Here is a 22500-nt window from a genome sequence, read left to right as displayed (position 1 = left end):
ACAAACGAACATTCCCGGAGAGACACCCACCAAAAATCGATCAAAACGTTGCTCAATTATGCATCCTGAACGTTAAGGCAAAGGATTAAATGCACCATACAAAAAGGTAGATGTGCTGCGCTTATACAGATTTCAGTCTGACAAAGGGACATTACGATCCAATCCCAAGAGCTTCCGGGTAGCCAAGTAATGTGCTTCGAAAATAAATGCCATCGGGATCGATATATGATTTACAATAATGTTCAGTTACATTGTAACAAGTGTATTCACTTAACGCGTGATTACAGCTTCAATATGAAATTTATTCCCTATAATGCCATTTCACACTCGGTAATTATATGTTTCTCATGCCAGTTGAGAAAAGCAAGTACTAAGTGAATATCTCATGGAGATAAGATATTCCTGTAGAAGAGGTGAGAGAGAGAGAGAGAGAGAGAGAGAGAGAGAGAGAGAGAGAGAGAGAGAGAGAGAGAGAGAGAGAGTTACCAAATAACAGCACCATCAATAACCTAGTGTGGACACGAGAACGCACTTTAATGGTGAGTCCGAAATGAAGGGAAGGTAATGCCCTAATTTGACCCACCCCTAAGAAAAAGAGAAGAAACTTCTGACCTACGGTTACCTGGAAGGAAGCGACCTCTTAAGAAAGAGGGGGGGGGGCTGCAAGACTCCGAAAACGTACAATCCGTGCGAATTAGAAAACGGAGTTTGGGAGATGCACAATGGTAGTCAACTAGAAAACTTAAGTTATAGAATTTCAATTTATGATCACTAGACAAATCTGGACCATTACCCAGGTAGTAAGTTTGGTCAATACGTGCAGTACGGTGTTGGAAGGGGAAAAGGAGCTTGATGTGGACGGGTGAACTCTGATCTACCAAAGACGCGTACCAGCTTACCTTACCCCAAAGAATCCTACATTTGCAGGGTGCAATGGCTGTTACTTACTCTCCCTGTTATCGTTTTATTTCCAATATCCTAACCTTTCCTTTTATTTAACATGGTTATGCTACTTCGGAGGCGGGTCCTACTATTATCCCTTCCCTTACCCAGCGACGTCGAGGACCCAAGTCGCTGCGACGCCAGGTTTCGTAAACTGAGTCTTCCCTTTGTACACAGACATCACTGCTGGTTCTCATGACTCACTGTGGATCACCGCTGCTTGCACCAAGGACTTCTTCGCCCGGTCTCTGCCCGCCAACATGTAGACCTTCGATATCCAGGCCCTGCCATCCTCAAAGTCAAGGTCTAGAGACCTTGCTCAAAATTGTTGTTTTTCCGTCGGCTCGTCACCTTCTGCCAAGGCCAGGAGCCCGTGGCGGCATTAGGCTTACTTAACCCAAAAAGACGAGTCTTCCACCGTACGCTGCACACTGCACTGCCAAACCGTGGCATCCTACCCTAGGTTTGTGAGGTCTCTGCTTTATCCTGTCCTCTAAAGGCGCTACAGTATTATGTAATTATTTTACGGAATTGAAGGAGTTCGAGAATTGGTGTGTACTGTGCTAGACTGACAGTCAAAATGGACTCGACTAACACACAAAATACCTTGACTGTTTGGTTCATCTAGTCCGGTGCAAGCACAGATCTTCCTCGTAAAAGGTGTAATTTCTTCCATGGTCGAAACTTTTTTTATTCTGCTCTCAGAGAAATTAAATCACAAGGAAAACCCACTGGTTACTTGCTACCTCTGTAACGAAGTACTGGCTGCTACAGCTTCCAGTTACCGTGCAGTCCCAGTTGACGCTGATCTAAGCACAGCTGAATTCATCACAATACGTTCGTTATTTAATACCTAATACGTATATACTGACATACATTCCCCATGCACACACATACCTCTCTCTCTCTCTCTCTCTCTCTTCTCTCTCTCTCTTCTCTCTATATATATATATATATATATATATATATATATATATATATATATATATATATATATATATATATATATAAATGTATATATATAAATATATATACATATATATGTATATATATATAATATAATACGCACACAAATATGAGAATAAATCATAACATATCCAAGTAACCCAAAAAATTTTCGTATCAGAACCAACACGTGCGTAACTTCCACAATAGACCAACACGACAGTAACGCTCGTAACAAAATTACGATCTTCCCCCCCCCACCCCCTCCCTCCTGGAATTCATACGCAAATACCCATTACGACCCGAAAGTCCTTTACTATTACGGTTATATATTCTTTCATCTTTACTTTTTTTTTCCTTCTTTCTTTCTTTCTTCTCGTCGTCGTCGTAAGTCACGCCCCTTACACCTGGGCACATTACAAAGGGCGACTCTCGTATGACTCGCAAGTTCAGTAGAGCGACTCACCTATAAATTAGCGAATGCCTCGCCGAGCCCTATACTTAGGCGACCCGTTCGATAGCTATTTTTCAAACCACTGCAGGTAAAAAATGGGGGAAAAGACGACGAACGCCTGACGGGGTCGTGGGGGAGGGGGAGGGGGGGGGAAGGAGGGCGATCCAGAGGATAGATAGGGGTGATGGAAGGAAGAAAGGAGCGACACAGAAGGGTAATGAAAAAAAAATACGAACCGTAGATGGCCGCGGATGGAAATAAATGGGAACCAGGATGGACAAAAGGGTAAGCTTGGTTTCTGACATACTTCTGGCATTCTTTTCATGCTGACACACTTGGAAATCATCGACATACTTTTTCCATGTCGATATACTTGTCACAAGGCTGGGTTTTCCGTGTTTGGCGTACAATGTTGACCTACTTACAATGTGGTCGTTTCTGAACTGCGTTGCGTTCAAGGCAACACACTCAAAATGTTGGGCGACTAAAATAATATAAAGCACAATGCCCATCTTTCAATTTCTTTTCACGGGAATAACTCGACTTACCCCCAAGCGATATATCATTATATATTCGTAAAAATAAGCTTTTTTATCTACCAAATTTGGTAAATGAAAAAAAAACATGAAACACAAGAGATATATATTATATATTCGTAAAAATAACCTTATTTTATCTACCAAATATGGCACATGATTAAAAAACATAAAAGTTAACTGAAAATAATTTTAAAAATACAAAAAAGGGAACGCCCAATCAGGATATTATAAGGAAATCGTAAAATACAAAGTAAGGGATGACTTACAATTCTCTTCCAGACACGCATGTCCTCCTTTTTTTTTTTCGAATACCATTTCGCGTAGTACATTAACTCACTTCTCATTCAGAGGAATACAAACACGCGGGTTTCTTACAGTGATGGAGTGATTTGGGCAGGAATGCCCGCCTCGGTCTCTCGCCTACAGGCAACGTTATTTGCCAAACATTCCAACCTTGCAATTTACCAGAGTAAAGAGCCGAGAAAATGAAACAGAGAGAGAGAGAGAGAGAGAGAGAGAGAGAGAGAGAGAGAGAGAGAGAGAGAGAGAATCTATATGAAGAGAGAAAGGGGAGCATAAATGCATCTGAGAGAGAGAGAGAGAGAGAGAGAGAGAGAGAGAGAGAGAGAGAGAGAGAGAGAGAAACTATAAGTGAGAAAGAAAAACAGATAAATGTATTAGAGAGAGAGAGAGAGAGAGAAAACAGATAACTGTATCTGAGAGAGAGAGAGAAAGAGAGAATCTATAAGTAAGAAAGGGAAACATGCATTTGAGAGAGAGAGAGAGAGAGAGAGAGAGAGAGAGAGAGAGAGAGAGAGAGAGAGAGAGAGATCGGGGGTTACTTGCAACTGACCCTGCCGCCGCAAGACATTTTATTTACGGCAAAGACTCGGTGGTGCTAAACACTGAAAACAAGTGAGACATAGCCTAGCCTGCTTCGGCTTCTACGCAAGTAAAATAATTCAGGGAATACGTAGGATGGGAGAAAATTCCACGTTCTAAAGAATTTGCAGCCTCTGGAATACTATCATTAGCAGCATTCTTCGTTTCGACTAAATTTCCTTCTTACTTTCTAGGCGAGTCCACCAACTCTCTCTCTCTCTCTCTCTCTCAAATACATTTGTTTTCCTTTCTCCCTTATAGAATCTCTCTCTCTCTCTCAAATACATAAATTTGTTTCCCTTTCTCACTTATAGATTCTCTCTCTCTCACTCTCTCTCTCTCTCAAATACATTTATCTTTTTCCTTTCTCACTTGTAGACTCTCTCTCCCTCTCTCTCTCTCTCTCCCTGATACATTTACCTGTTTCTCTTTCTCACTCTTATAGATTCTCTCTCTCTCTCTCTCTCTCTCTCTCTCTCTCTCTCTCTCTCTCTCTCTCTCTCTCACTTCAAACGTCTTTAAAAAGAGATTTATAGCCAATTACGCCTTTATATTCGAGTTTCTAGACAATAATGCAACCATCCAGGCCAAAATTTTAAGAGCTCAAATAGAGAGAGAGAGAGAGAGAGAGAGAGAGAGAGAGAAGGTGGTTGTGGGGGGTGGGGGGGGAGGTTGGAGAAAGGGGGCTCTTAAGGATAACTAATGATGAAGATCTTGACAAGCAGCGAGTGAAACATCCTCTAATAATCCTTCAAAGAGGATGCATAAAGTGGCTTTCAAGGCAACTTAATTGCCGGCGGTGAACAGACGCGCACGCAAGCATTCAAGCACTTGTGGACACGGTAAGTAAAAGGGACTCTCTCTTTTTTTTTCACATAAACGAAGGAGGAATAAATATACTGCGCCATAAAGGTAATTTGTGGGAGAGCTTGCAGTACAAAAAAATAAAATTACGACTCATATACCATGCCAGCAATATGTATGTATGTGTATATAATGTATATGTATATACACACGCATACATATGAATATAATACACATGTGTGCTTATATATATACCGGTACATATGCACATATAAATATAAATATGTACATATATGTATATATAAACAAATGCATATATAAATATGTATACATATATATACATATGCATAAATATAAATATATTTGCAAAAACTTAAAATAAGAATTCAAATAACGTCTTCCAAACGGACAATTTCGGGACCTCGAAAAACTACTAACAATTCAGAGGAACGATTAAAACCTACATCACGCAAAAAGCGTACACATCAAAAATGATAAAATCCCTAATTAACGAGTTCAAAGTTACCCGAAAACATCAAAAGGAGCCCGCAAGTGCTGACCCACGCCGTGCCACATGAGAAACAGGCACGTCAGAGAGAGAGAGAGAGAGAGAGAGAGAGAGAGAGAGAGAGAGAGAGAGAGAGAGAGAGAGAGAGAGAGAGACAGCGCATCATGGAACTCGTTCACCTGACGCTGCCAGACCTCCCACGACTCAGCAAGAAGTTCTAAAGGAAAATAACCCCTTCAACTTCAAAAGGAATACTTGCCGAAAGGACTTGGAAAAAGCCGAGAGGGATTATGCACTTGGTCTTGCCTTATAAAGCAACGCCGGCCAAGGAATACACACTAGCCAGAGCGTCGTTTCCTGAAGAATTACATCTACTACCATTGATCAAAGTGAATTCGAGATCAGAAAACGACTTGGAAAAATATAACATGACCTTACCCACAAAATTAATACCAGCAGATTACGATTACATTCGATAAAAAAAATTACACACCAAGCAAAGCGTTCCCTAAAGAATCACATCGACTGACATTGATCAAAAACAATTCCAGATCAGAAAATGAAATATAAAGAATATAACGTAACCTTAACTACAAATTAATACCTGCAAAATAAGATTAAATTCCATAAAAAAAATTCACATCAAGGAAAGCGTTCCCTTAAGAATTACATTGACTGATATTGAACGAAAACAATTCCAGATCAGAAAATGAAATATAAAAAAAAATATAACGTAACCTTAACTGCAAAATCAACACCTGAAAATTTCGATTAAATTACAATAAAAATTGCAGTTATCAATGCCAAAATCAACCTGCAAATCACATCTATTAACGCTGATCAAAAACAATTCCAGATCAGAAAACATGATGGAAAAATATAACACGACCTTCACTACAAAAATCCAAACCTGCAAATTGGGATTAAATTTCATAAAAAAAAATAAAATTTTACAGTTACCATCAAGGCCAAAGTCAAAACCTTGACACAGTCGCATGTTTCGCTATCGCAAGTGTTTCAATGAGCACATCCAGGAAAATGAGACAGACTCGAACGCGCAAAAAAAACGAGTTAATGCAGGATGGAATTCATAAGTTACTGCTACGCATCACCGCTCAGGAATTCCCTATGACGGTGCATGATGAAAAAGTTGTTTTTTCTAGATTTGCTCCCACGCGCGATCCTCTACCCTCTACGGTTCCCCGAGACAAGACGTTGGCGAGAGAGAGAGAGAGAGAGAGAGAGAGAGAGAGAGAGAGAGAGAGAGAGAGAGAGAGAGAGAGAGAGAGAGAGATCCTCTAAAAATATGACTAAATACTTGCTCTCTTTGGGAATCCAAAAAGAGTGGCACAGCATAAATATTAGGCAAAATATATATAAATACAAAATCAGACGCAAACGGCTTCATTATATATATATATATATATATATATATATATATATATATATATATATATATATATATATATATATATATATATATATATATATATATATATATATATATAAAGCCGTTTACATCATAATTTGTATTTTTACATAATTTGCTTTATGTTTATGCCATACCGCCCATTCTGGATTCCCAAAGACAGCAAGTATTGTGTTATTTTTGTAGAGGATTCTCTCTCTCTCTCTCTCTCTCTCTCTCTCTCTCTCTCTCTCTCTCACACACACACACACTAACGTCTTGTGTGTGTGTACACACACACATATATATATATAAATATATATATATATACACTATGATTACGTTCTAGGGCAGCCATGACAGTTTTACGATTTCACGCCCGATTAAATTCTAATGATAATCTTGGCGTAATTCAACGCACGAATCTTTCTTTACACAAGGAAGATACATAAAGTCATGAACTGATGGTTACTTCGACATAATAGTTCTCATAGTCAGGATGCTCCTCTATAAAACGGTTTTCGCAGTCAAGATATTCATGGGAATAGAGGTTTTAGTTTTCTGTGAAAGAAAACTATTGTGCCGACTCTGTCTATCCGTCCGCACTTTTTTCTGTCCGCCCTCAGACCTTAAAAACTACTGAGACTCGAGGACTGCAAACTGGTATGTTGATCATCCACCCTCCAATCATGAAACATACCAAATTGCAGCCTTCTAGCCTCAGTAGTTTTTATTTTATTTAAAGTTAAAGTTCGCCATAATCGTGCTTCTGGCAACGATACAGGATAGGCCACCATCGGCCGCGGATAAAGTTTCATGGGCCGCGGCTCATACAGCATTATACCGAGATCAACGAAAGATAGATCTGTTTTCGGTGGCCTCGATTAAACGCTCTAGGGGCTGTACAGAAAACTCGATAGCCCCGAAGAAACTTCGGCGCATTTGTTACTTGTTTATATTACTGATATGCTTCCAAATACCGGATTTCATTGTAAGTGACCTCAATTTTCGACAGGGTACGTGGCAATAATGTTTATTCGCTAAGCACTGGTTCCCAGTAAAGCAATGATCCTTTTCACTGTACAAACACTATTTTCTTCGCAACAATGTCCTTCAGAGATGAAGAATACAAACCCCGACAATCCTTATACGTAAACAGTCCTGTTCTGAAGTAACAATCATTCTTCCAGTCCTCTGCTGAAGTAACACTTATTCTTCCAGTCCTATGCTAAAGTAACATTTATTCTTCCAAGTAACAGTCCTCTTCCTAAAGTAACGTCTCCGAGTAACGCAGGCTCATTTTAATTTCATCACTCCCTTCCAAACTGCTTCTACAATAAATATTCTTCTAAACGGATTCTATGTTCAAAACTGCGTTCGCAACTACCGAGGTCATCAACGCCGGTGTCCCCCTTCTATACAACTTTACATCTGCTGTTCCTCTGCTCTGGAAAAAGATAAGCAAACGAATCCCTTGGAGAAACTCTTTGCTCTCTCTCTCTCTCTCTCTCATAGGATGGGGGGAGAGAGAAAGAGAGTCTCTCGTAAGAGAGAGAGAGAGAGAGAGAGAGAGAGAGAGAGAGAGAGAGAGAGAGAGAGAGAGAGAGAGAGAGGAATGGGAGCAAACTGAACGGGCATCTTTCATTCCAATTTAAACAAATCTCTCTTTATGTGACCATCAGTCGTTACCCATAGCCACAATTCTTCAGTATCCAAGCCCACGGTACCCTTTGACCGACTATCCATCACTATTCTCTCTCCCTCATTAAATAAACATTTCCATCAACACATCACGATGGGCTCCTGACGCGCTGGGGGAAAAGGAGGGAGAACGCCACCACACGTAGGGGAAGCGTGGATGGAAGGCTTATAGGGGAGGCGTACAACAAGATAGGGAATGGCGAAAGGAATGGAGGTATATAGAAAGGTAGGAAGAAAACAACAGAGAGGGGAGGAGGAGGAGGAGGAGGAGGGGGAGGAGGAGGAGGAGGGTCGTAGAGAAGACTACGAAATGAACAAAACCCTAACTTTAGAAGTCCCTAGTTCCATAATTCACATTGTGTATATTTTCTACCCCATTCTCTTCACAGCATCACGTTCTTCTAGACAAAATCTGCTCAAGACTCTGCGCATGCGCTTCGTAACGAATTTCGACCCTATGACGCACATAAGAAGTGGTCATAGCAATGATGAGATGCGCGTGAGCCAGCCTACGCACTGCCTATTAACTGTGGGAACGATTGTTCCGAGGTGGATTATTCTTCAAATGCCAGCATATATACACGTGACTCGACCACCTATGTTTTTGTATAACCATACGCCTTTGGTCAAGTCTCTGGGGATGGAATTAACCATTTCTAGCTTGGTTGATTGACTGGTAGGCAGCAGGCCGCGATTAAATCTCGGACCATATATTCCACCAGGAGGTATACAGTATGTATGTATGTGTATATATATATGTGTGTGTGTGTATTATATAAAACGAACCGTACATTCCACCAATGTGTGTGTATGTGTATGTGTATGTATATATATATATATATATATATATATATATATATATATATATATATATATATATATATATATATATATATATATATATATATATATATATATATATATATATATATATATATATATATATTTATATATATAGTGTATAATTTTTAACATTAAGCCATATGCTATAGGGTAGCCTCAAAGAAAATGCAAGGCAATGGTCAAGGCCACATTCTACTTTAACTACTGAATCTAGGAGGGTTCCAATACTGAACAGCGACTCTTGCTTTTTCTCGATATTAAGAACCCTCCCTGCCTGCATTTCTCTCAAACATCTACCATCCACTTTCTGACTGCTCTTCTTCTTCCTCGCAATTTAAAATAAAAAAAAAAAATCTTTCACCTATCGGTCATCCACCATTCCTTCAACACGACAGAGCCATCTCAAACCTACACTACCCTTTTAAATATTTCTAAGTACCTGTCAAACTTTTATCTCTCTCTCTCTCTCTCGGCCAACAACAGCCTCATATTAATGAAGACTGCCACATGCTGGAAAAAGCTGCCCTACAAAGTGCCATTAGTTTGTGGTAAATATAATGTTTTACAAAACAAAGGAGCACCCAATGAATGGTTGTGGATCCCTTGTTAGACAGAGACGCAGTCGGCCCTTTCTTCTGAGGCCAATAGCAATAACCAAACTTTCATTCTCGCTGTCCTGCGTAGCGTGAAAGTCCAAACACGGCTAAGGCTATGTAACTGACAAACCCACAACTTGTACTGATGGCGAGGAAAAATGCAAACACATTTACCTAAATATATTTTAAACGTTTCAACCTATGCCGGCTAAATCAAACGAAAATTTCTTTCAGAATGTATGGTTTGGTAAGACGGTTTCATTTCCGTCATGCTGCCCAATGCTAATCTTCCCTTAAGTGTAAAACAGTGACCAAATGATGCTCGCATGTTTCAATAAACGAAGCTGAAAAGTCACTTTGACGTGCCATGAACTTTGCAGCGATATTTTTTTCTGTTTACCAAATTGCTGTAGGCCTACCAGTGTGTCCACCTATCAATTTGATTCTCTCACTCTACCTTTTTCTAACTGTTTATTTCTTCTTTATTTCTCTAGTCTTTCCTTCCATGTCTCTCGCATGGTTATTCTATTCAGCGGAAGGCTACGGCGCAATTTCAAGGAGTTCATTCTTGTTAAAACGCGAACATTAAGAAATAAAACTCACACGTAGGAGAACGACCTCGACAACTAATAAAAATGAAGAAATAACCAGATCCTCTGAAACTTTTAAGTGAGATAATCATTCTTAAATTGAAGTAATGGCTAGGACGTAATGCAATGCACTGTAGATTGTTGCATCCTGGGAAAATACTCGAGTCACCGCTGTAAAGAAAATGTTAGAGAATATAAAACCAGGCTTGATGAATATATATATATATTTATCCAGAGGAAGCTTAACAAATTACACACTGGCTGATGATCACAGCACGTGCAGCCGACACGTAGGAGAGAGGAAAACTTTTCCCTTCTGAGCACTGAATGGTCCTCGGAATTACTACAGATCTTATCTATGACACTATTACTGGTTTGTATAAATATATATATAAAAAGGAAATTAGGATACAAATGCATGTGTTCCTCGACAAACTATTTGAAGAACACTTTTTTCTCATCTTCACTTAAGCGGCAAAACCTTCTGGATATGTTATTTGCAATAGATTATATAATATACTGTGTATATATGTATATGTATATATTTATATATATATATATATATATATATATATATATATATATATATATATATATATATATATATATATATATATATATACATACATACATACCACGAAGGGACACTACTACAGCCGGGTACCGCTGCACTACGCATAAAAATTCCACAAGACTGTATTCACGTGAGGCAAAAAAACAGTGATATGGAGAGTCAATTTGATAGCCAATAACAGTTTTAAAAAACGGCTGAGAATTCTTAAGAACGAACGAAATACGGCATGCAACAAATAGCACAATCAACATTACCTTCAATCCAAACTCTACTGCGACTGACAATATGACGGCTTAAAACTCCCTGAGCACGGTATGGAAGTGCTGTAAAAAAGTGTAATCTACGATGACACAATCGAATAAGTCAGTAAATATCAGAATGCAACGTCGTCTAACAGTAAAAAGTCAATGCCGAGAACCGTCAAATGTCAATATAAATGCAAACATAAAATGTAAACTAAAAATCATGTATTTCTGGTAAATACAGTATAGTGGACGGAATCCGTGTAGTAATACTATTATTCCGTGGAAAAGGTGTAAGGTTAAATCTTTACACATCATACTGAAAACTATTAAGTAGATTATATTAATATCTAAACAGTTATTCACACACACACCCACACACATATACTCGTATGTGTATGTATGTATGTATGTATATATGTATGTATGCATGATGTATGTATATATATATATATATATATATATATATATATATATATATATATATATATATATATAATACAAACACTCAAGCAAGTCATGTAATACAAAGCACTCCATTTGTTACTTACTGCGTGCGTGTATGCTGATGCAATTTCACTCCAGTGGCCAAGAATTGTGATACGCCTAAAATTCTTTCTAGCTACTCACGTGCAAAATTGCGCCAGGTTCCTGGAACCTGTTGCAAAAGCACCCATAATTTGTATAAACGGTACGTCTCTCTGCAAACACCTTTGTATTGCTGCCAATGGCTTTCAAGCGTTTGTTACTGTTTGATCTTAGTGCACGAGAGGGAGATTTGGTTTTATGATCAAAGCATGAAGAGTACTAGGCGCAGTGCATGCGTCTGCATGGAAGTCCTGTACTAGACTATAATAATCACGATTATTCATATAAAATAATAATGATAATAAGCGTTGCATCTATATAGACGCATGAATATGACGTGCTTACTAGAAGTAACAAGTTGCACGCGCGCGCGCTCATACAAAAACCATAATTATATACATACATACATATTACATACTGTATATATATAAATACATATGTTGTGTGCGCGTGCGCGCTCACACACAAATTATAATTATATACATATATATAAATATATATATATATATATATATATATATATATATATATATATATATATATATAATGCATGTCAATTCATAACAGCCACAATGAATTATTGATTTGTCCACAGTCAACACTATTTAGATACCAATGTCACTGCAAGACTTGAATCCGAAATGAAGATCAAACGAAGAAACCCCATCCAAGAGTGTTGAAGCTTAACCTCACCCCTAATCCATGTGTGACAGTTCGATTCTCCTCAGAGGTACAGCTCTGTAGTGACAAAAGTATCTAAAAAATATGAAAAAATCGAGAAGTTAGACAGTCAAATTTGGATATCATTAACTTATACATATATATATAAATATATACATACATATATATATATATATATATGTGTGTGTGTGTGTGTGTGTGTGTGTGTGTGTGTGTGTGTGTGTGTGTGTGTGTGTCAGCAACGGTAACAGTGACATCGTCACATAAAGCTATTTCTGCATAACAGATGATGTGTAGGATTAGCAACTTCTGCCTTAAGAATGCTTACTGCTGAAATTTATTTTTATATATATATATATATATATATATATATATATATATATGCAACATATTTAATATACACATAAATATATATATTTACCATAACCTTTCCCCTACAAAGGGATGGTAGCCCCAGAGTGAGTTACCCTCCTTCCAATTTTCAACAAAGATTCATGAGATGAGGTTGCTAGCCCTAGAGATTAACCCAATTATGTCCAAGGTTCTAATATGAAAACTTTTTTTGGTGGTCACCCATACAGGTACTGACCAAGCACGACACTGCTTGACTTCACAGATCAAACGATTAACACTACACCGACCGTGTCACAGTCGCTATTCAAAGGTAATTAGGACATCGAAATTCATTCGCTTAAATTTGTTACAACTTAAAATAGAGAGAGAGAGAGAGAGAGAGAGAGAGAGAGAGAGAGAGAGAGAGAGAGAGAGAGAGAGAGAGAGAGAGAGCAAAGAAAAATACCCGTTGGAAGCAAACTGGACAAGCATCGTTGTACCGTGATACGCATTTTACACTGTGCCTTGTATGAATAACAAACAAAAACATATGTTTTCGCACATCTTTAAGCATAACATGAACAATAAACAATATTAAGTACATTCACGTATATTTATGTACGTTATACTACTCCTTAAATCAAACTGTTCTGCGTCTAATTACCAACTGCAGGTGGTGTAAATTTGCGTTGCCTGCTCGTCCGTGTTAGACGAAATTCCAAGTATATAATTACAATCTCTATTTAGATATTAAATAATACATTCGGCAGTACAAGATATACAACAAACAAAAACAATAAACACTTCCGAGCACGTGTGTGTACGCATATTTTTTTTCCTATACGTGAGCATAATGGATCTTCGTAATCCGTTTGCGTTTTTCGGATTTCGAAAAGCAGTGAATATAATTATTTAACTCGATGGAAAAGACAAGTTTTCTTCCATCGGCTGAAGTAACATGCAACGCAGCTAATTAAAACTTTTCAAGTGGCACTATAAATAAATAAACGCTATTATAACGCGCTAACAAACTGATATGTTTCCTCGAATAATAACTCTTAATAACACAGAATTACTCTAAAACATCAAATTATGTGACATGAATTACTAAACAAAACCCGCTGGTATACCGAGAATTTAATAAAATACTACATAAACACACGTGGAAGTAGTTATGACCAAGAGCATACTAATAATTATAATAACGCCACTCATAAAAAGGCGTAACTTGGACTGCTATCTACATTAAACGAAAGCGCTCCATCGACAGTAGAGCAAACGGCCAAATTCAAACTCCCGCAGCAGAATCTGTATGGGATCATCATCCAAACGAATTACATCCCAGGGAGTAGGCCTAATCCAAAGCCCTCATAATGGTAGTGGATGAGCCACCGTACGCATGGCGAAGCGCAAGGCAATGTATATACAACAGGGCTGGCGATGTAAACAAACCATTTTACTACCTGTACGCACAAAAGCACCCGGAGGGCTAATACCAACAGCCAGGCAATGATGTTACGGTCACCTTCTCAACACAAAATCACGTCTCATAAACATGGAATTAACGCTAAATCGAAAAGCATATCCTCCTCCTTTATCGGTGATGGTGGCTCCTGAGGTTTTTCCCCACACATGCGTACAAAACCTGGCGTTAGGCCTACTGGAAGGGGGGAGGGGAGGGGGAGAGCGAGGGAGGACAAACCAACCTTACCTTCATCAAGTGCGCATCAGGTCTTGATGCCGTTCATTTCGCCTTTCATTGCTTTCCAATACTTTCCTCTACGACCTCGTCGTGTGTTCACAATAGCTGACACTTGTATCAAAGTGAATCTGCATCGCTTGTGATGTCTCTGCGTTCTGCCTCCTTTCTAGATGGCATGTTTTGGGGCGACTAAAACCATCGCAAAATGGTTGTCACAGCTAGGCTATTGATGCTCTCCCCCTCTCTCTCTCTCTCCATCTCTTTCATTGCATTACAAATCTTACCTTTTGAAGTTAAGGCATGGGTGTGGTGATCTTGATGGACGTTGGTTTCATTCCCTTCATCATCAAACATAAACAAACACAGCAGCAACAACTAATGCTGGCTTCTCTCCTTCCTCGCAGTCACCTACAGGGTACTTTTCTATTGAAAAAAATCACCTGCTATTTTCCCTCTACATCACTTCTCTCAAATAAGCATTCCATCAAACATTAGCATCACTAACGACCAGTTACATCAATGCGGAAATATTGGTTCTTTCCGAAACACTTGGTAAATAAATATTACTTTTTTTTATAAAAACCGGATTGAGGACACACAAATATGGGAATCAGTGTCCAAAAAGAGCCCCCACTTGTCCAAGGGGTTGTTATTTCACATCGAGATTCTTTCCTGAAGGACTTTCTTCTCCGTACAGCCACTGAGAAAAAAGACGAACGCTTTCGGACCTCACATGGTACGTATAAGTGCGTGAGTCATGAATGAATTCTCCTTAAAATCACATGAAACAGAAATTACTTGGGGGAGGGGGGCCCGAACCACCCGGGAGACGAGCGCAGTTGAAGCACTCCTCTGCTCTTGCGGACTGATACTGATGCAGTGATGGAGGTTACTTTACAGTTGTCGCCATTCGCCCACCACCACCGCCACCACCACACCACCACTACCATCGCCCCGGAAAACGTATCGTGCAACGACGCAAAAACTAACCTTCAATCACCATCTATATATCCATCCTTTGACACTGTTATACCTTATCTTACGCTCTGGCTACGTAATTTACGAAAAACATCTGTTTGCTTCGAAATTTTGCGTGCAATTATGAATAACACGAGAAGGAAGAGTGTGGAAGTGGATTTTCTTCGTGTTTTTTTTTTTACCAACTTGAGGCTGTTTCTATATTTTTTACCATCGGGGGACCATTTATAAGTAAACTTCATTTGATTAATAGTTACATTGTGAGTTATTAGTTCATTTAAATATACTATAATAGATTCCGATGAAATGCATAATTCACACAGACGGCCAATGGCATTTCAATATAATCCAAGATAGGGTAATATTGCAAATGACTCTCTCTCTCTCTCTCCCTCTCCACATCGACGCCCTTGTTTCTTCTAAACCGATTCGCGCATAAACAGTAGTGAGCCTACCAACAATTTCTTTCTTTGGCAGCATGCAATAAGAATATTTACGGCGTTGATCTACGCCATATGTTCGCTGTGAAAACATGTTTTAATGCCGCTGTCCGCAGAGTACGGCGAAGAGGAGGGCTCTCAAGCGACCCAGAGTTGAATTATCGTACGGTTGGCGTCATGTCACACAAGTTGTAAAAAGAAATGGTTGGATGTTTTTAAGGCAAGGACGGTATTCATCCCTTGTTTATTCATAATATATAATTAGCCTTCCCATAGCTGCTCGCTCTCTCTTTCTCTCTCTCTCTCTCTGTCTCTCTATATACATATATCTTCTCTCTCTCTCTTTCTCTCTCCTTCTCCGCAAATGATGCGATCACTAAGCTTTATCAAAGTGCTGTTTGAGCCCGCAGGAAAGATTAGCACTGAAAAGGAAGTTCATTTCTTTGAGAGAGAAAGAGAGAGAAGAAAAACTCACCAGCTCGGCCGCCCGCTAAATTCATTGAGTGCCGGAGAACCACTTGCCATTTTTTGTGTCATTATTTGGAACGGTGACGTAATCAACACTTATTTCCAGATTCACCGACGTTCATGAAGATCTTGCCATCACGCCAGTGTTCTTACCCAGAAAGGATTAAACTAACACGGGGTTTAATATAACTAAAAACAACAGAGAATGAACAAAATTGATGATCTGAACACATTCTAATGTGGATGATCCCATGGCTAGCTGGATTCGCAGATGTGTAAGTTCCAAGCCTCCAAATGATGCAGGGTATACATAGGAGTGTGCACGTGCAACTTATATTTGCGCTAGTACTACATTATTCAAGGTCCAGTTTTAAACGATACAGTATATATAGTTCTCATCCTGTCACCATAGTGCTGCATACCTTTTTCCCCTATCAGTTTTAAAATATTAAACTATAGACAATTATATGTATATATATAATATATGGGTTTTCCCCCGAGATATCAAACACGATGACAATAAAGTAATAAATTGGTTTACTTGAGTTTGTTTATAAACTTGCTTAATCGTAATTATATTATTAGTCTTCGCAGATATTATTTTTCCAAAGTTAATATTACCTTTTAAGAAACTATTCTTTAAGATAGGCGCGTGCGTGTGTGAGTGTATAATATATATATATATATATATATATATATATATATATATATATATATATATATATATATATATATATATATATATATATGCTATATAAGCGTATAAAAACACAACGTGTTTATAATAAAGAATGGAAGCCCATCATTTCTGGTAATTTAGCAACTATCTTATTTAAACGACATAGAACCTCTTCCTACTCTTATTACACATTTCCCTCACTCCACCAAATAAAACGCAACCAAATACAAATAACATCTATAAACAACATGAAGAAGTAAGCCGCTACTACACACGCCTTCTCTTGGTAAGGTGGGAAAAGGCTCGCATTCTAAGATGGAAAATGAAGTTCCTCCTTTAAGGTGGAACATTTCCATTTCAAGGCGTAAATTCATGTTCCCCCCTCGAGATAAAAAATTATCTTCCCAAATCATGTTCCTCCTTCAAGGACGAAAATAACGCTTCAAAGGTTTCACTTCAAAGTGGAACATTATGAGGGAACTTTAAGGTAGAAAACGATGTTCCTACTTCGAGAGGGAAAATCGTGTTCCCTTTTCCCGAAAAAAAAAAATTACATTCCCCTTTCAAGACGGAAAATCACGTTCCCCCTTCAATGTGGAAAATAAGGTTCCCCTTCAAATTGGAAAATGATATTCCCACTTCAAGTGGAAAGTGATAGTCAAACATCAAAATGTACAATCATGTTCTCCCTTCAAGAGGGAAATTGGAAAATGATGTTCCCACTTCTAGATGGAAAATTGTTTCTCATCCAAGGTGGCAAATGATGTTCCCACTCCTAGATGGAAAATTGTTTCTCTTACAAGGTGGCAAATGATGTTCCCACTTCTAGATGGAAAATTGTTTCTCATACAAGGTGGCAAATGATGTTTCCACTTCTAGATGGAATATGATGTTCCTCTTCCAAGGTGGCAAATGATGTTCCCACTTCTAGATGGAAAATGATGTTCCTCTTCCAAGGTGGCAAATGATGTTCCCACTTCTAGATGGAAAATGATGTTCCTCTTCCAAGGTGGCAAATGATGTTCCACTTCAAGACAGAAAATGATGTTCCCACTTCAAGATGGAAAACGACGTTCCTCATCTAGGGTGGAAAATGATGTTCCCACTCAAAGCTGAAAAATGATGTTCCTACTTCAAGCACTACCGGATCCAGAAAAATTTCATGGAGGGGCCACCAATTTTCATATTATACATATATATACACACACACACACACATATATATATATATATATATATATATATATATATATATATATATATAATATATATATATATATATATATATATATATATATATATATATATATATATATATATATATATATATATATATATATATATATATATATATATATTTCCTTAATCGATTTTTTTAATTTTTTAGCCCATTTTTAGATTTATTTATGTTATTACTATCTAAATCTTTAATATTATTATTGTATTATTATTTTCCATGGGGGGGCACGTGCCAGGTCCCCGCCCCCCGGGTCCGCTAGTGACTCCAAGACACCAAACGACGTTCCGACCTCAAGACGAAAAATCCCGTTCCATCTTCAAGACAACCTCCCACTTCCCTATGAGACCTACGGGGAATGAAAGCGGTTCTGCCACTAGTGGTTTCTGTCCTGGGGAAACGTTCTGGATATATAAGTTTACCCTCAGCACCTTAAGAGTCGTCAGTCCTTAAGACTGGAGCCAGCACTGAGGGAGGTCAAGGTTTGACATAATTCTTTCAACTCACTCGACCTCGTCAGCTACTCTCGAATTCCCCGGGTGGGGAGGGATACAGTCCATTCTCACCTCTTCCTCATTGTAGGAGTAATTTAATCCGCATTCAAGTGCAAGCTTATATTGCCGAAGGAAAATCCGTCCTCACGTAAGAAGAGCAAAATGGAGCGGGAGGAAGAGGTCAGAAAATCCAGAAAATTTAGTTCAGAGCAACAGCACAGTTTAGAGCAAAAACACTTTAGAGCAACAACATAGGACCAAATTATGAATCGCACTAAGTACTCGCTCTCCGAAGCACCCCATCCACATGACAATGTGCTAGGAGGAGGAGGAGGAGGAGGAGGAGGAGGAGGAGGAGGGGAGGAGATACCAGGGACCAAGAAGCTTACGGGGAGAGGGGAGAGGGGAGGGGGGGTTTAAAAACCATGAAAATGTGGGTGGTTGTTGAGAGTTGATGATGGGAAATCACGTGTGATAAACCATCTCGTCGGCCCTTTAATCGAGAAGAGGAAAATGCGGCAAACGGTCATTACTAAATCTAATTCGTGGAGGAACACTTTGAACATCTGGGAAATTACTTTCTGTGTCCTTGTTTATGAAGGTAAACGCAATTTATGGCCCTTGGAACCACTACAGTGCCTGAAACTAAGTTTTATTGCGAAAACATACTGCCCTAGTAATGCTGTGCGTAGTTCATGTACGTGTTTATGCGGACACGCATGAACTACATATATATATATATATATATATATATATATATATATATATATATATATATATATATATATATATATATATATATATATATATATATATATATATATATATATATATATATATAATATATACATATATATATATATATATATATATGTATGTCATTCATTTTGAAACTCTTTTTAATTGTTACAAATAACCAATTTCCATAAAATCTCACTAATCCCACCTCCTTCTATACTGTCCTTGCGATTACATAATACTCCCGAAAGAAACTGCGGTTAAGAGACGCAACCTCGGATTGCCAAGCTTCGGAATTCGCTTCAAGCCTCCGTGTTCCAAAGACACTTTTCACAGGCAAAACTATTACTTTCTTCGAAGCTAAGTCTCATTCTTCCCTTCCCTCTTCTTTCCAGTGTTTCAACCGGGCTTGGGAGAGGTTAAGGTTACCCATCCATTCTCCCTCCGAGTTCTCAGAGAATACACTCACTTTGAAGCATATCTTACATTCTATATAATCTTCAGAAATAATACGTTAGAAGAACTGATACTAAGAAAAATAATAGATGAGCTGATACCAAATAAAATAATAGAAGAACTGATACCATATAAAATAATAGAAGAACTGATACCATATAAAAATAATAGAAGAACTGATACCATATAAAAATAATAGAAGAACTGATACCATATAAAATAATAGAAGAACTGATACTATTTAAAAATAATAGAAGCACTGATACCAAATAAAATAATAGAAGAACTGATACCATATAAAATAATAGAAGAACTGATACCAAATAAAAATAATAGAAGAACTGATACCGTATAAAAATAATAGAGGAACTAATACCATATAAAATAATAGAAGAACTGATACCATATAAAAATAATAGAAGAACTGATACCATATAAAAATAATAGAGGAACTAATACCATATAAAATAATAGAAGAACTGATACCATATAAAAATAATAGAAGAACTGATACCAAAATGAAATAATAGAGTAACTGATACAAAATGAAATAATAGAAGAACTGATACCGTATAAAAAAAAAGAAGAACTGATACCATATAAATAATAGAAGAACTGATACCATATAAAAATAATAGAGGAACCGATACCATATAAAATAATAGAAGAACTGATACCATATAAAAATAATAGAAAAACTGATACCATATAAAAATAATAGAAGAACTGATACCATATAAAATAATAGAAGAACTGATACCTAATAAAATAATAGAGGAACTGATCCCATATAAAAATAATAGAAGAACTGATACCATATAAAAATAATAGAAGAACCGATACCATATAAAATAATAGAAGAATTCATAACATAAAAATAATAGAAGAACTGATACCATATAAAAATAATAGAAGAACCGATACCAAATAAAATAATAGAACTGATACCATAAAAAATAATAGAAGAACCGATACCATATAAAATAATAGAAGAACGATACCATATAAAAATAATAGAAGAACTGATACCATATAAAAATAACAGAAGAACCGATACCATATAAAATAATAGAACAACCGATACCATATAAAAATAATAGAAGAACTGATACCATATAAAATAATAGAAGAACTGATACCATATAAAAATAATAGAAGAGCGATATCATATAAAAATAAAAAGACAAATGCCAAATAAAATAATAGAACTGATACCATACAAAAATAATAGAAGAACCGATACCATATAAAATAATAGAAGAACTGATACCATATGAAAATAATAAAGGAACTGATACCATATAAAATAATAGAAGAATTTGTACCAAATAAAATAACAGAAGAACCGATACCATATAAAAATAATAGAAGAACTGATACCATATAAAAATAATAGAAGAACTGATACCATATAAAATAATAGAAGAACTGATACCATATAAAAATAACAGAAGAACCGATACCATATAAAATAATAGAAGAACTGATACCATATAAAAATAATAGAAGAACTGATCCCATATAAAAATAATAGAAGAACTGATCCCATATAAAAATAATAGAAGAACTGATACCATATAAAATAATAGAAGAACTGATACCATATGAAATAGTAGAGGAACTGATACCATATAAAAATAATAGAAGAACTGATACCATATGAAATATAGGAACTGATACCATATAAAAATAATAGAAGAACTGATCCCATATAAAAATAATAGAAGAACTGATCCCATATAAAAATAATAGAAGAGCCGATACCTTATAAAATAATAGAAGAACTGATACCATATGAAATAATAGAGGAACTGATACCATATAAAAATAATAGAAGAACTGATACCATATAAAAATAATAGAAGAACTGATACCATATAAAATAATAGAAGAATTGATACCATATAAAATAATAGAAGAACTGATACCATATAAAAATAATAGAAGAACCGATACCATATAAAATAATAGAAGAACTGATACCATATAAAAATAATAGAAGAACTGATACCATATAAAAATAATAGAAGAACTGATACTATATAAAAATAATGGAACTGATACCATATAAAATAATAGAAGAATTGATACCATATAAAATAATAAAAGAACTGATACCATATAAAATAATAGAACTGATACCATATAAAATAATAGAAGAATTGATACCATATAAAAATAACAGAAGAACTGATACCATATAAAAATAATAGAAGAACCATAAAAATAATAGAAGAACTGATACCATATGAAAATAATAGAAGAACTGATACCATATAAAAATAATAGAAGAACTGATACCATATAAAATAATAGAAGAACTGATACCATATAAAAATAATAGAAGAACTGTTACCATATAAATATAATAGAACTGATACCATATAAAATAATAGAAGAACTCACACCATATAAAAATAACAGAAGAACCGATACCATATAAAATAATAGAAGAACTGATACCATATAAAAATAATAAAAGAACTGATACCATATAAAATAATAGAAGAACTGATACCATATAAAAATAATAGAGGAAATGATACCATATAAAAATAATAGAAGAACTGATACCATATAAAAATAATAGAAGAACCGATACCAAATAAAATAATAGAAGAACTGATACCATATAAAAATAATAGAAGAACCGATACCAAATAAAATAATAGAAGAACT

At 36.7% G+C, this 22500-nt stretch overlaps 1 protein-coding gene across 1 annotated transcript in view; it reads right to left on the bottom strand.

Annotated features, from left to right (window-relative positions):
* Window positions 1-15252, bottom strand: part of LOC136846632 (transforming growth factor beta receptor type 3-like) — a 310354-nt gene extending 295102 nt beyond the window's left edge. The window contains exon 1 of the mRNA XM_067117543.1: window positions 14617-15252. The gene's annotated coding sequence lies outside the window, so the exon portion shown is untranslated. The remainder of the gene's footprint in view (window positions 1-14616) is intronic.
* Window positions 15253-22500: the final 7248 nt, after the last annotated feature.

The sequence above is a fragment of the Macrobrachium rosenbergii genome, chromosome 15 (genome assembly GCF_040412425.1).
Source record: "Macrobrachium rosenbergii isolate ZJJX-2024 chromosome 15, ASM4041242v1, whole genome shotgun sequence".
Classification (NCBI taxonomy): domain Eukaryota; kingdom Metazoa; phylum Arthropoda; class Malacostraca; order Decapoda; family Palaemonidae; genus Macrobrachium; species Macrobrachium rosenbergii.
This window is presented reverse-complemented; position numbering and strand designations above follow the sequence as displayed.